At 37.3% G+C, this 13429-nt stretch overlaps 1 long non-coding RNA gene across 1 annotated transcript in view; it reads left to right on the forward strand.

The window, feature by feature from the left end:
- Positions 1 to 11233, forward strand: part of LOC135580255 (uncharacterized) — a 31303-nt gene extending 20070 nt beyond the window's left edge. The window contains exons 3-5 of the long non-coding RNA XR_010474743.1: positions 1489 to 1592; positions 3690 to 3948; positions 9196 to 11233. This is a non-coding gene — a long non-coding RNA (uncharacterized LOC135580255). The remainder of the gene's footprint in view (positions 1 to 1488; positions 1593 to 3689; positions 3949 to 9195) is intronic.
- The last annotated feature ends 2196 nt before the right edge of the window (positions 11234 to 13429 follow it).

The following is a 13429-nucleotide window of genomic DNA, read 5'->3' on the forward strand; positions in this document are numbered from 1 at the left end:
AAATGGGTAAAAGTGGGAAAAGAGTGGAAACCTGCAACATCATCTTCACCTGAGGATGCTGGGACACACAGAGCTGGCTCCTGACCAGGGCTGAGCTGGCAGCTGGCACAGCACAGAAGACAATCAACCTCCTTTCTTCTAACCTGAAGCTGTTTAGCAGCCAAACCAACCCACTCACAAGGCAGAGGGAACCTGAGGAAGGTGTTCTGGCTGAGAGGCAAGAAAACATGTCCAATGCACCCCATTCTTCTGTCTCTCATTCACATGTCTCCTCGAAGTTACTGACATTCCTCTTTGCAACATTGTAGTAATACACAGGGATCCTTAGTGAATTTTGAAGAACCCACGCTTACAGGTATTTTGGTTTCTCCCTGGCAAAGCTGACTGAACTCTAGGATTTTCTGGTTTGTCACCCAACAAATCCAGATTGAATGTTAGGCTTCTTTCTTAACTCATATTTCCATAAGTACTTATGCTAATTTATTTCTGCCTGTGGGTTGAGCCTGGGTGCTTCCAGTTGCTGGCTAAAGACCCAAGGTTCACTCTTCCTTTCTTTGCAGTCCTGTTCCCTGCTCTGAAGTTAATTCAGAGCTGACTGAAAGGAAATCACTGTCCTGCCAGTGTTATTTCAAGTTTAAGGGTGTTCAGAATAAAAACCCAGACCTGGATCCAAATTTCATAAATAGCTTCCATCCTTTTAATTGGCTAAATCATAACCTTGGATCCAAAAACCCACAACAATTTCCCATTATTCCAAAGGGCTTTTATTGAAACATTACAAAACTAGCTCTTGGTATATTTTGGCAAAGAGAATAAAGTGAAAATTCAACCAGTGAATAATTTGTTGTGGGATAAAGAAAGAAGGATGCTGGCAGACAGCTACTTCAGAAATCTCGACATGTAAAATAGGATTTCTATTGCAACAGGTGTGTGGGGGTGGGAAATTGGGTCAGACAAGTTTTTCTCCTTCTGTGTACAATCACTGTTGACAGCCATATATCTTCCAGAGACTGAAGGAGCCAGATATTTCTCCATTATTGACCTGAGTCTCAGGACTGCTGCAAAATTAGCTATTGCCTCTGCCACTTTAAGGTCATGGTTCACTTCTAGATATTCTTCCAGTTTTCTACGGGCATAACTGCACTGAAAACACCAGTAAAAGATGGGAATTACAAACTAGTGGTTTCCACGCAGATCACTGCATGGAGCATAAAATGATGCACTTATTTTTTTTCACCCTCTGTCTCAAAGTTTTATGCTTTTTCTTCACCAAGTTGATTCCCAGGTTTGTAAAGAACATATATGCAATTTTCTGATATTTTTATTTTGGTTTAAGTTCATGTATTCAATGACGTTATTATCAGAAAAGGCAATATATAACAACAGAATATTTTCTTTCACTTAGTGACTTCTTCTGTGATTTCCTGCTTCTCATTTTGCACATTATTTCAAAGTACTATGATGCAGTAACAGCTATATTTATCTCAGGTTTGCTACCTCTGTGCCTTCCTAATCTAACACCTGACCTGCCAGCAGAACAATTAGGAGAATCATAAAAATAAGATAAGGAAATAAAAGAAAAAAAGTAGAAGGTATGTATATTGTCATCAACTATATTGTAGGGCTCATACTGAATATCCTTATTTTTATTGTAATTCTACCTCATTCTACGTTGTTACTATATAAGCTAAATACATCCCTTAAGTATGAGGAAAATACCCATAGAAAAAAGGCACAGATAATAAGTTGATAAGAGATATCATCTAGGATTATTTTGCCTTATAAAAGCCTGTCTCAGCTGTAAGGATTAGCTACAGACAGTAGCTCATGCATATAATTTTAAACGTCTAAAGCTAGATGAAATTTAAATTCAATTTCTGAATGTGATGGAGGCCCTAATATCCCTCCTAATATCCTCATCACAAGATGAACAGTCCCACATACTCAGTGAGGAGACACTTAGAGCTTCTCAACAGGAAAGATAGTTCAAGTAAGGGCCACAACCATCCCCAGCTGCTTGGGGAAAAGGGGAAAGGAAGCAGCTTCTTGTTGGTATCACTGGCTCAGTGCACGCTCAGCAAATCTGAGGGTGGTGCTATATGAGGAGGAATAGCTGACCTGCCAAACAGAAGAGCTTCAGTCCAAGGATCTTGACAAACTTGAGCCCTGAGCCAATTGAAAATCCACAAAGTTCAACAAGGAGAAGCAGTAAATTCTGCGCTTGGGGCAGAATGAGCCCATGTGTTAGTCCAGCCCCTGCTGAAAAATACCTGGGTTTTTTAATGAATGTAAGGTTGAAAATAGGACATCAGTGAACTCTAACCACAAATAAGGAAAACAGTGAAATATTAGGAAGTTATGGCCAGAAGATCATGCAAGTTATGATTGCCCTTTACTCAGTGCCAGTGAGGCTATGCTTGCCGTAATCCATCCAAATTTGTGCTCTCCCCAGTTCAAGAGAGGTGTGAAGTAACTGAACAAGGTCCAGCACAGAGCTATAAAGATGGTCATGCATGGGCTACTACAAATATGAAGAAAACTTTACCCTTGGAGATCTTGGAGATTCTGCCAGACAAAACTATGGCTGACTTGACCTACTGTTGCCATTTGCCCTGCTCCACGTGAAAGGTTGTACTTGGTGGCCTCCAGGGGTCCCTTCCAACCAACATTTCTCTAATGCTATGATATTGTGACTTTATTTGCTCATGGTGAAGATGGCTTCCACCTTAGGCATTTGATGGCCTTGAGGTATTTGAGGCCATAGCTCCTGGGTTTTTTTTCAAGCAAGTGCTATTATCTGCTCTCCAAACATCCCATTGGATTTTGGTCAATATGTAACCCAATTCAAGCAACAGAGACAGGAGAGAGAGGGAGAAGCAAGAGAGTGACAGAGCAAGAAGGCACCAAAGCTGAATCCCTATCCTGTGTTTCCACTTCCTAGAATCATGGGATGAAATGCAAATGGAGAACCTGGAAGAGGAATCTAAATCTGCTGATACCCTGTCCCATTGCAGTTTGGACTGTTCTTCAAAGTGAGCAGTGTTAGTCACTGCCCTGACACTTTCATGACTAAACTCCAATATAAACATAATCTAAGGAGCGTGAAAATATCCCCAAGTTGCTAGTCAGAAGGGAAATTGGGATGTGAAAAATGTTAGAGTCTAATGATAGACATATCATCAGTGGAAAGAATGGAATACTGTAGTTGGGGGGGAAGATGTAATTTTTTACATTTGTGTTTGTAAGGATGGTGGAGATTAAAAAGTAGGAGAGGTTGTGGCAGATGAGAGAGAGAAAGAATAATGAAGAGAGAAAGCTGGAGGGAAAGAGGCAACAATTAATTGCTGAAACTGAAGAAATAGTGAGGAAAAAAAATACTAAAACTTCAATATCAGTGCCAGGGAAAGTAAAACAGAATGACATAAAAAAGTAGAAAAGGGGAAAGATCCCCCTGGATCTTGACAGATTCTTTAAAAGATAAATCAGTGTTCTTTGCAGAAACTGAGGAGAGCACAGATGCTTTCCGTAAGGGAGGCGAAAGGCAATGAGGCTTGAAGGACCTCAGATGTCACCCGGCCAAGAGGCAATGCATGACTGAAGAATGGTAGAGTAAAAATAGGTGAGAATGAAGTTAGAGTTCTGTAATTCTACATGGTCATGAGTTTATTTTTTTTTCCAAATGTATATAGCAACACAAGAACAGAAGCAAAGAAAGAAAATGTTTGAAGATGAGCCAGCAATGGAGATTAGTGAAACGGACAGCGTAAGAGAAGAGATGGGCAGGCAGACCTGAAGTCATGCCAAAGTGGAACAAAAAAAAGCCCAAAACCATCTTGACAATAAAATCAGTAGAGGAAAGAGCAAGGAGCAGAAGACAAACAGAGGCATTTAAATCCTGGAGAGCACTCAGACACTGCCTGAACATTATTCCAGACCAATGACCCGAAGGTGGGTTCATTCCCCTGTTCAGTCGTTCTTTAACTGTTTTGCTAAATCTGCCAGGACAGAGAACTGCTTTACTCTGAGGTACTGGGATGAAAACGAAGCGATACACAGACAGAAGATAGTCCTCTGAAACTACCTGTTTCTCTGATCTAAATCACTGAGAGAGAACTGAATTTGATGGTGATTTAAGATGTCTGAAGATCAGATACTGCTGCAACGTCAGCATGGTGTAAACATTCCCAAGATATTTATTAATTGTCCAGCTCAGCCATTGCATGCCTACTCCTGACCTAAGAACTCTCCATTACCATAAAACCCAAGGATAAGGCTTACTATTGAGGTAATTTGCATATGCTGCCTTTATAGCAACTCATTAGAGCAAGTTCAGCTCTGCCTCTACTTTACCAATGTCACAGTGATGTGATAACCAATAGCCCTAGAGGGAAGATGGTCAGTATCTTGTCACTAACCCCATGATGTATACTATAAAAGCATTAATTTTAAATTAATGAAAGAAGAAAGGAGTCATAGAAGTGTTAAAAGATCTTTTGGTTTTCGTTATATTAATTATAACTTAATCATTGGCCATAAAATCAAAACTCTGGAGCTGGACAAAACTCCCAACTCTCTCTCTAAGTGCAGAGCCAGAGTTCCAGTGCCAACTATTGCACATATTCATCTCACCACATTCCACCCAAAAGTGGAATCCAGTCACATTACTGAAAATCTAAATTTCAACTGAAATATATGTATATTTTTAAATATTAAGTTTTAACTGTTCACAACCACAAATTCCCAGATGGTAAGCAGTTGGGAACAGAAAAAGGGAATCTTGCAAGGCATGGAAAAAATGCTGTCTCGCGGAGCTAAAAAAATTATAGGAACTGGCTTGCCTTTGCTATACTTCTTCCAAGATGAAAAAAAAGCCAATGGATGGCTGCTCGCCATTTGTCATAACCAATTTCAAATATGTCTCCTCATTACCTTTTTTCACACACTTTCTTTAATCCTGTTTATCTTCTTATCTTCAGTAAAAATGCCTGTTTCTTCTAAAGAACTGTTATTGTAGAAAGATTTTCCAGGTTTTAGTATGTCATTGGAATATTAGAAGTTTGGACCTAGTTCAGGGCTCTGTCATAGCTATGCAGCACATGCTGACATAAACAGGACAGAGTTTGATGCTCTCATTCAAAGGGCCTAAGCACTCTGAACTGTGAGTGTTAAAGATATTGTGATTGTCCAGTCACTGAAAACCAGCTCTTTGGAATTAGTCTTCAAAATTGTATTTGTTTTTGTCATCCAAAGTTTTGACATAGGAAACTTAAAAGACTCCTACTAAATACTGTATTTATATTTTTATTTAGAAATCAAATAATGTATTCAGGTGCCTAAACAGGCAAGTCTAGAGGCATCCAAGATATTATAAAGTATTCCTCCCAGCTTCCAGATACATTTCCAAAAGGGCACAGGTATCTTATGGTTCCTATGTCAGATCTGCTGGGGCCTTCTGGGTATTTCAGGTACCAGGAGAACACTCAGCTTGCACAAGACCTTTGTGTTTAAATAAATAAATTGTGCCTTGATCACAATTCTCCACTGAGTTTTGAAAACTACTTTGTTGATCACGTATCCGTTTTTTTACCCTTCATTTGCAAAGCTACTATGGCTGTAACAATAAAATCTTTCCTTCCACCCCTCTGTTTTTAATTAATAAAACAATATTACAGGAAGTTAGTGGTTGGCTGTTTGAGATTTTTTTAGAATACTAATATGGATCCATTTTCCCCCTGTTCCTCTATGAAAAGTTAGTCTCTGACCTCTTAAAGAGTACAATTCTCTTGTTTTAACAAGAGCCAAATTGGTTAAATCTATGTTAACCTTGCAGTAATAGTATCTGGACTGATCACCTAGAATCTGAGAATGCAGATCTCCAAAGGTGAAAAGCAAAACTACTATATGGAAAAAACTTTACAAAATTATGTACAGGAACTTTTTAATAAGTACATTATTACACGGAAACACTTAAAGTCCACTCCAGCCCTTACAGCAAATGGATCAAATTCTGGATATACCCTTGTACAAACAGGACAAAGCTCCCTTTTCTCACCCTGTAGGGCAAAGGATATTGGATCCTAAGGCCTGGGCCTGGGCCAGACATACATATATTTTAGGGAAATCATTCATTTGGAGAGAAAAGAATGAATGATATCCCTCTCAGATTGAAGTTATAGGTACTGGGGCTTTTTTGTTTTCTTTTTCTTCTAATGAATAGCAGCTGTTCAAATGTGCTCAGAAGTTAGAAGGCTGGATAACCTCCAGTGTATGGGATTATTGGGCAAGGATCCTGGGACAAAGTCAAAGAGAAGCTATAAATAAGTATTTAGACAGCACAGCTCCCATTGTTGTCAGTAAAGGATGATGGCTCAGCAATTCTAAAAATCAGCAAAGTTTTATTTAGATGTGTATATATGAATTAAGGGTCCAATTTGAGGGATTGTACACAGTCCAGAGATAACTTACAAAGCTGTAGAAAAAGTAATACAGCTGTGTTAATCTGACTTCTCACCTGGGCTATTGATTCCTGATGATAATAATTCTGATTGCATGACAGTTTTTATACATACAGGTTTCTAGAAAGGAAAACAGAAACAAAAACAAAAACTAAAGCAAAAACAAAAACAAAAACCAAAAACCAAACCAAAACAAAAACAAAAACAACACCTCATGGTATAGATATTAGTGATATATGTGTTTCCAAGGCTGCCTTTTTTTCTGAAAGTCCAACTTGAAAATATTGATGGAGCAGAATGAAGCCCTATAATTTGATGTTGATGTTTGTCTTCTAAAGTGCGTGTCACAACAACCCACATTTAAATTGGAATGTATTCTGTTGATGCTGAAAGGGCTTTTCAATATCTGAGAAAATAATGCAGACTGGCTAAAGATATCTTAAGTCTTATTAGATTAACAGCAGTGCTCTCTCTACAATTTTAACCCAAACTTCTCATGCAGCCATCTTTGATGCGACTTGCTGACTTCTGTGTGTGTGCACTAGTACCCTCTACTGGTCGTAAATTTACTCTGCTGCTCAAGTAGCCTGAGGAGGCAGAGGCAAACCGTTAATAGACATCTGAATGATGAATACTTCTTTTCTATTTTCCTTTCTTCTATTTTGATCAAGAGGTCATGATCTCTATTCCAGTTATATGCATGATATTACTTGGCAATGTGAGGTGGTTTCTATCTGTCCTACAGTTCATTAAAACTGTGTGTAAAAGCATGAATAGTAGAATTAACAATAACCAGCACTGCTGGAAAACACATAAAATATTGCACAGTTAATCATAGCGAAAATATGGCAAATATAACAGCTCTTTGTTCTCTACATACTTGCTGTCATCTGTTGAGCTGTTTTCAAGAAATTCAGATGTGAATTGATTGGCAACATCTTTCCTTGAGGGAAGCAAATCTATGTTTAATGCCTACAGTTCTTAAAATTCCTTAGCAGCATTAATGGTGCCCTGGAAATAGTAACTTCAATTTGAGTTTATTTCCAGTTGAAGAATAAAGTAATAGTAGCAAAAACAACCCCAAAGGAAAATATGGTTAAAGGGAGCATCACGGACAAGAAAGCACCAGATTTATCAAAAGGTTGACAGAGCAATTGGCCACATAAGGAATCTGTTTTGCCACCAAAATCTAGATGCCACCAAAAACCCCAACTGTCTCAAAATACTAAATGATAGTTTTGATTTCAAATACCCCTACTTATACATACATAAAAGGTCTCTAGTCAAAGTGGGATAGAAATTAGTTTTAGTGATTTAACATTAACCAATAACTAAAGCTATTTCAAACTACAGTTTCCAGAAAATGGAAAAATGAGAGATTATTGTTGTTCCAAGATTTTGAAATGCCCATGCCAGCCCTTCCGTTTTGACCACTGAATAGCATGCTGCACTTGAGTAATATTTAACGTGATTCAATACTGTGCACAGATCCTACAGTTCTCCATGACCGAGACTCTCTAGAAAGAATACTTTCTGCTTTAGCAATGGCACACAGCAATGAACTTTTGAAGTAAGACATTTGACATGACTTTTCAGTGCCAATGCCAAAGAATTCTTAGAGTTTAAAACTGGAGCTGTGTCACCAGACACTGAGGTCACCAGGTTCAGCTGAGCCTAGCAAGGCTTGAACACTAAAAAACTGCTGTAGGTGGAGGGAGAGCTAGGCTGGGATGTTGGTTTGTTTGGTTTGGTGTTTTTTTTTAGCTTATTTGTTTGGTGTTTATAGACTGTGACTTTGCATGAAGGAAATAAAGCCAGAAACTTTTCTGGTTTGGGTTATTTTTATTGGGCTAATTTTCTATATAATATCAAAGCGCTTAAAGAGGTTTTCTCTATTATGCCTAAGCTTGGTTACCCGTGGACTTTGTCTTCCTTTGTTTTCATACTTGGCCTTGTTACAAAGGATCATAAATTTTATACACCAAGGAAACCTTTGAACAGTAACAATAAGAGACCAGACAACTTATTCTGAATGCTTTCTTTTTCAATTGTAAAATGAGAATAATGATCTTTCCAAAATATGAGAAAAATAGACTTTTTCTCTTGAAAAATGCTAAATGGTTTCTAGCATCTTTTTTTTATCCAGCTAAATGAAAATTATGATAAACGATTTCCTCAACCTAGCTCTAAGAAAGCAAGACCTAGATAATCCCCATTTGCATGTCCACCTGATTGTGCCATGTCTTTCCTTTTTCTTCCCCTCTCCCCTTGTCCAGTAACTTATGAAATTCTTAGGCTATTTAAAAAAATATCCCAGAGAGGGATAGAGAATCCAAGACATAATACATTCTTATATTTCCCATGAAAATAAGATGGCAAGAAGATTAGAGACAAGAAAAATATACTTAGGGCTTGTGGTACGAAGCTGAAAGTATTGTGGGGGTGGTTGCTGGGATCACATGAGGAAGCAGAGCTTGTGTTGCAAGGTCTTGGAAAGTAGGGACAAGGGGTGGTTAGAGGAGAGGGTGGTCCCACAGGGAAGCAGATTTCCTTAGTTCTGCTTCTCAGGCAGTCCTTGGAGAAGCCTTTTAGTTCTTTGTGGTTGTTGTGGTGGTTTTTTTGTTTTGGTTTGTTTGTTTGTTTATTGTTTGTTTTTGTTTTAATTAGTCTAACTTGACTATATTTATTTTCAATAATAATTTAAAGATTAAGAATAATAATTTTTCTGTTTTATTTTCAGTTTTGCCTGACTGGATTCCCCCTTAGACCAGTGGGTGGGGTATAAGTGATGACCACTTCATGCAAGATGAAGAAACACGCTTTTTGCAGTTCTTTCTGTATAGAGATCACCAGACACAAAAATGTACGAGTAGCTTATCTTTTTCAATAATCATAAATGTTGATTTATTCATACAATTTGACACTCAGCACTGTGAAGTAAAGCGTGCATAAACATCCAGTGTCTAGGTATAAGGCTACTGAGGTGATAGCCAAATCTTCCAACCTTTCTTAGATGGAACAGAAGGAACACTCTTCCGGAAGTAAAGAACAGAGAAAATAAAACTTGAAAAGACATTAGGAGACAATGTAATTCAATCCAGGCTCCAAAGCTAGGCCAAGTACACTTAAATCATTGTTTAAAAAATAGGTTTGATGAATTGGTTTCAAAAGCTTTTAGTGAGAGACCTCCCATTCCATGTCTTGAAGTAATCTATCCTACTGTATATGTTACGTTATTCAGAGGAGAAGAATTTAATCTTCTTCATTGCCTTCATATGATTTAGAAAGAAAAACTTCTAAATTTCGAGTCTTTGCTTAACTGTCATGTGGGATATTGAATACCTTCAACGCTTCTACTAGAGCAAAATAAAAACAGAACCAAGACAGATAGACAGAGAAATTATGAACATTTTAATTCAGATAAGAGCACAAAATAATAGATAAAAGTGAAGAAGGCAAGAACGTAAGTTAAATTACTGTCTGATAGGAATAACTTCCAGGAATATATCTGTCAAGCGCTTCAAATTCTAAGCAGTGTTGACGTTATGGGCATTTTCTGTGCCTCAATTGTGTACCTGCAACTGACTGTGTACTTCTTAAACACATAAGAAAATTGTAATCTTAATTAGATCAAGAACGCAAAATGAGAATCAAGTTGCAACTAAGAATGTTGGGAAAAAACTTGAGATACAGATCATGCTGGGATGATTCATTTGACAAGTTATCTAATTTAAGTAAATATTGCTATGTTGTGAAAGTCATTTTAAAGAAAATGCAGAGCTGTTAGTTACAGTTGCCCTAGGGAAAATCTGCATGAGTGATATTGTCTTCATACTCCTACTCACTCTGCCTTTTGTGAAAATATTTACATTGCATGTTTTGTTGTCTTGGTTCACATTATGTATTTTTACTGCATTTTGATGAAACTCACATCTTTTACACAATATGTGAAACACATACACTTTCAAATACAAATATATGTATGCATATATATGTAGATACGTATTTACACAGAAAAAGTCAGAAAAAAAGAGGATGCGTGTTAACCAAAGCAAAGATAATCAGTTTTTCTGGCTTATACAATGGAAACTAGAAACGTATTTATACTGAGGTCTGAAAAAATACCTTCTTTCTGTTATTAATGTCTCAGCTGGTTGTTTTCTGTGAATTAATGTCTAAACTGGGCAGAACCATAGGAAATTCAAACAGCTACTATAAGCCATCATGTGTTAAAATAGTTCAGGTTATACATGGGTGAAAGATTTGACTTGACTATTCTGTTGCAGTTCATGCCTGCCTTACAGCATCTATTTTGCAATGATTTTGCTTCTTTTCAAATGCGTGTATTTAATTTACTGCTTATCTCTTTACCATGTCTCCCATGAAAGCCATTTCTAAATTAATGGAAGGGGACATACAGTATTTAAGATTTTAACACTTACAGTATTACAGTTTTGCATACAAGAATGGAGGTTTCTTTGCCACTGGTGATGTACAGGTCTAGACTCTCTTTCAGTAAACCATCAAGAGAGAAATACAGAGTGCTAGTTCTAGAATCTGTACCACCTTAGAAAACATTATTTAGGAAAACAAAACAAACAACAACAACAACACACACACACAAAAAAACCAAACCAAACCAAAACAACAAAAAACAAACAAAAAAACCCCACAAACATTTAAAATACTGAGTCACTGTTGTTTTTAGCAGTTAAATTCCAGAAAGTGCAGACACTGCCCATATAGCTAAAAAAATGTAACTGAATTGTGATACACAATACTATTGTGATCTTAGAGACAAAGAATTTGTTTATACTGATATTTATCCTTTATCCTTTATCCTTTTTCAGTCTCTAATTGAAAATGATACTTTATGAGTTTTAGACTGAGCCGTCAAGTCCATTTCAGCTGCTGTATTAGAAACCAGGAACCTTTCCACCTGGTGGTAGTAATACGTTTGTAAGTGAACAGCATATAATGTAAATATTTCTAATAGCATTTTTATAAGGTTTATTTGTTCTATGACAGTTCTGATTAGTCCAAAAAGACCTTTGCTGAGTTATGAAAAGATGGAAAAGTGTGTGTCATAGTTTCCATTATAGACCATATTTTCAGGAAATTATAGTAAATTTATAATAAAATTATAATCCTGTTTACAAATTACACTGCAGTTATTTATTTTCCTAAATATACTAATATTCGGGGCAAGTGATAGGATTACTCTAAGATACTGTAAATAAAGTAGCAAAAATTTCCAAGTTAGTATGTATTTGGATCATTTAAAATAGCACAAAATATTCTACAGACCATGAACATTAACTTCATTTAATTAAGTAATAATATTTGTACAATCAGCATGCTGAAGTATCTCATACTTGCTCTATTGTGTGGGGCCCATAGTGCCTTTCCATCTAGCTCGGTCAAAGCACTATAGGACAACTCTGCAATGTCCTCATGCTTGATGAAAACTGTCACAAAGGGAATTAAGAAGGGAATTAAGGTCATATCTTAGAAAGAAAAGTAAGGAAAAACAGAAAAAAAAAAAAAAAAAGAACAAAGAGAAAAGCAGTACTCATAGACCTGTCTCTCATGCCCAGAAAACAGATAAAAGTTGACATGAGTGCCTTTCTCTGGCAAAGTAAACCTGTTTAAGGAGATCCCCACAGCATAAATTTATGTCATGAAAGCCACAAGTCTGCCTACCTGGGGCACATGAGCCCAGACCACTCAGTTTTTGACGCGGTTGTATAAATTTGAAAACTGTAGCTGTGTTAGCACTGTGCTGGGCATGAGCTGACATGTACACAGGCTTTTAAATCCAAGTTGTTTGTATCTGGCTGTCCTAGAGCATGGGTGAAACAGATGTGTTTCACAGCCTCCAGCTGCTCACATACATATCCTGTCTGTGAACAAATACATTGCAGTGAAGGAGAGAAAAAAGGAGAAAACATTCTTTGCAACAAAATGTGGCTGTTACCAATTTGCTTCAATTGGCAGACCCCATTTCAAACTAGCTACCTAGCCAGGTCATCAGCCTGGCCAATAAGAATTTGGATACCAGGCTAAGACCAAAAAAGCCAAGGCAGCCAGTGTTGCCACAAACCCAAACCCCAGAGGTAATGCCACCATAACCTGCTTCTTATTAAACCCATGCAGTATTGCATGCTGCCTTTTTCTACCATTCTTATGCAAATAGATAAATATGTTTTAAAAAGTCCTCATCTTTCCTGTCTTCCAAAAAAATGTATCCTGGAATAGATAAAGTTTAATATTTGATCAGGGTGCACACATTATGGACTTTCATCTCAGTCTCTTTCCTCCTTCTAGGAAGACATTTGGCAGAAAAGGTATCACTGTGTGCTTGATACCACTAAGTGAGATTAGAAGAATTTGATTCTTTCTGGTTTTTGTTTTATTTTCACATTTTGCTTTTGACAGCATCTAGCTTTGTAGATAATCACTATCATTGTTTTATGGTGCTTTGTGTTCCTAAATATCAGCTAGAAAAGATACGCCACTCACAGCATTGGCCAAACTGAAAAGTTAGGTAAACCTCGAAGTCTAAACATAAAGAAGGGAAGGGTAGTGTAGGACAGGGTAGAACAGGACAGGGTAGGGAAGGCAAGGCAAGGCAGGGCAAGGCAGGGCAGGGCAGGGCAAGGTAGGGCAAGGCAAGGCATATTCTGTTCTTTCATGTTAGCTATATTAAATGTCTATTTCAAACATGATCATGATATACCTTCTACTTTCCATTTGCTGTAAAACCAAAATTGCTTGGTTAGTTTCCTTCATATGAAATGCAATTTTTATTGAAAAAAAGTATTGACAAGTCCATGGCTATGAATCTGACTTACTTAAGTGGCTGATAATTGTGTCACTTACTTGCATAGATACAGGGCCAGGTCCTCATTTACACGCGCTTTCTATGTACTCACTCCATTTAAATTGTAAGTGTATGTAAATGCCATCTATAA

This window comes from Columba livia, chromosome 1 (assembly GCF_036013475.1).
Source record: "Columba livia isolate bColLiv1 breed racing homer chromosome 1, bColLiv1.pat.W.v2, whole genome shotgun sequence".
In the NCBI taxonomy this organism is placed as follows: domain Eukaryota; kingdom Metazoa; phylum Chordata; class Aves; order Columbiformes; family Columbidae; genus Columba; species Columba livia.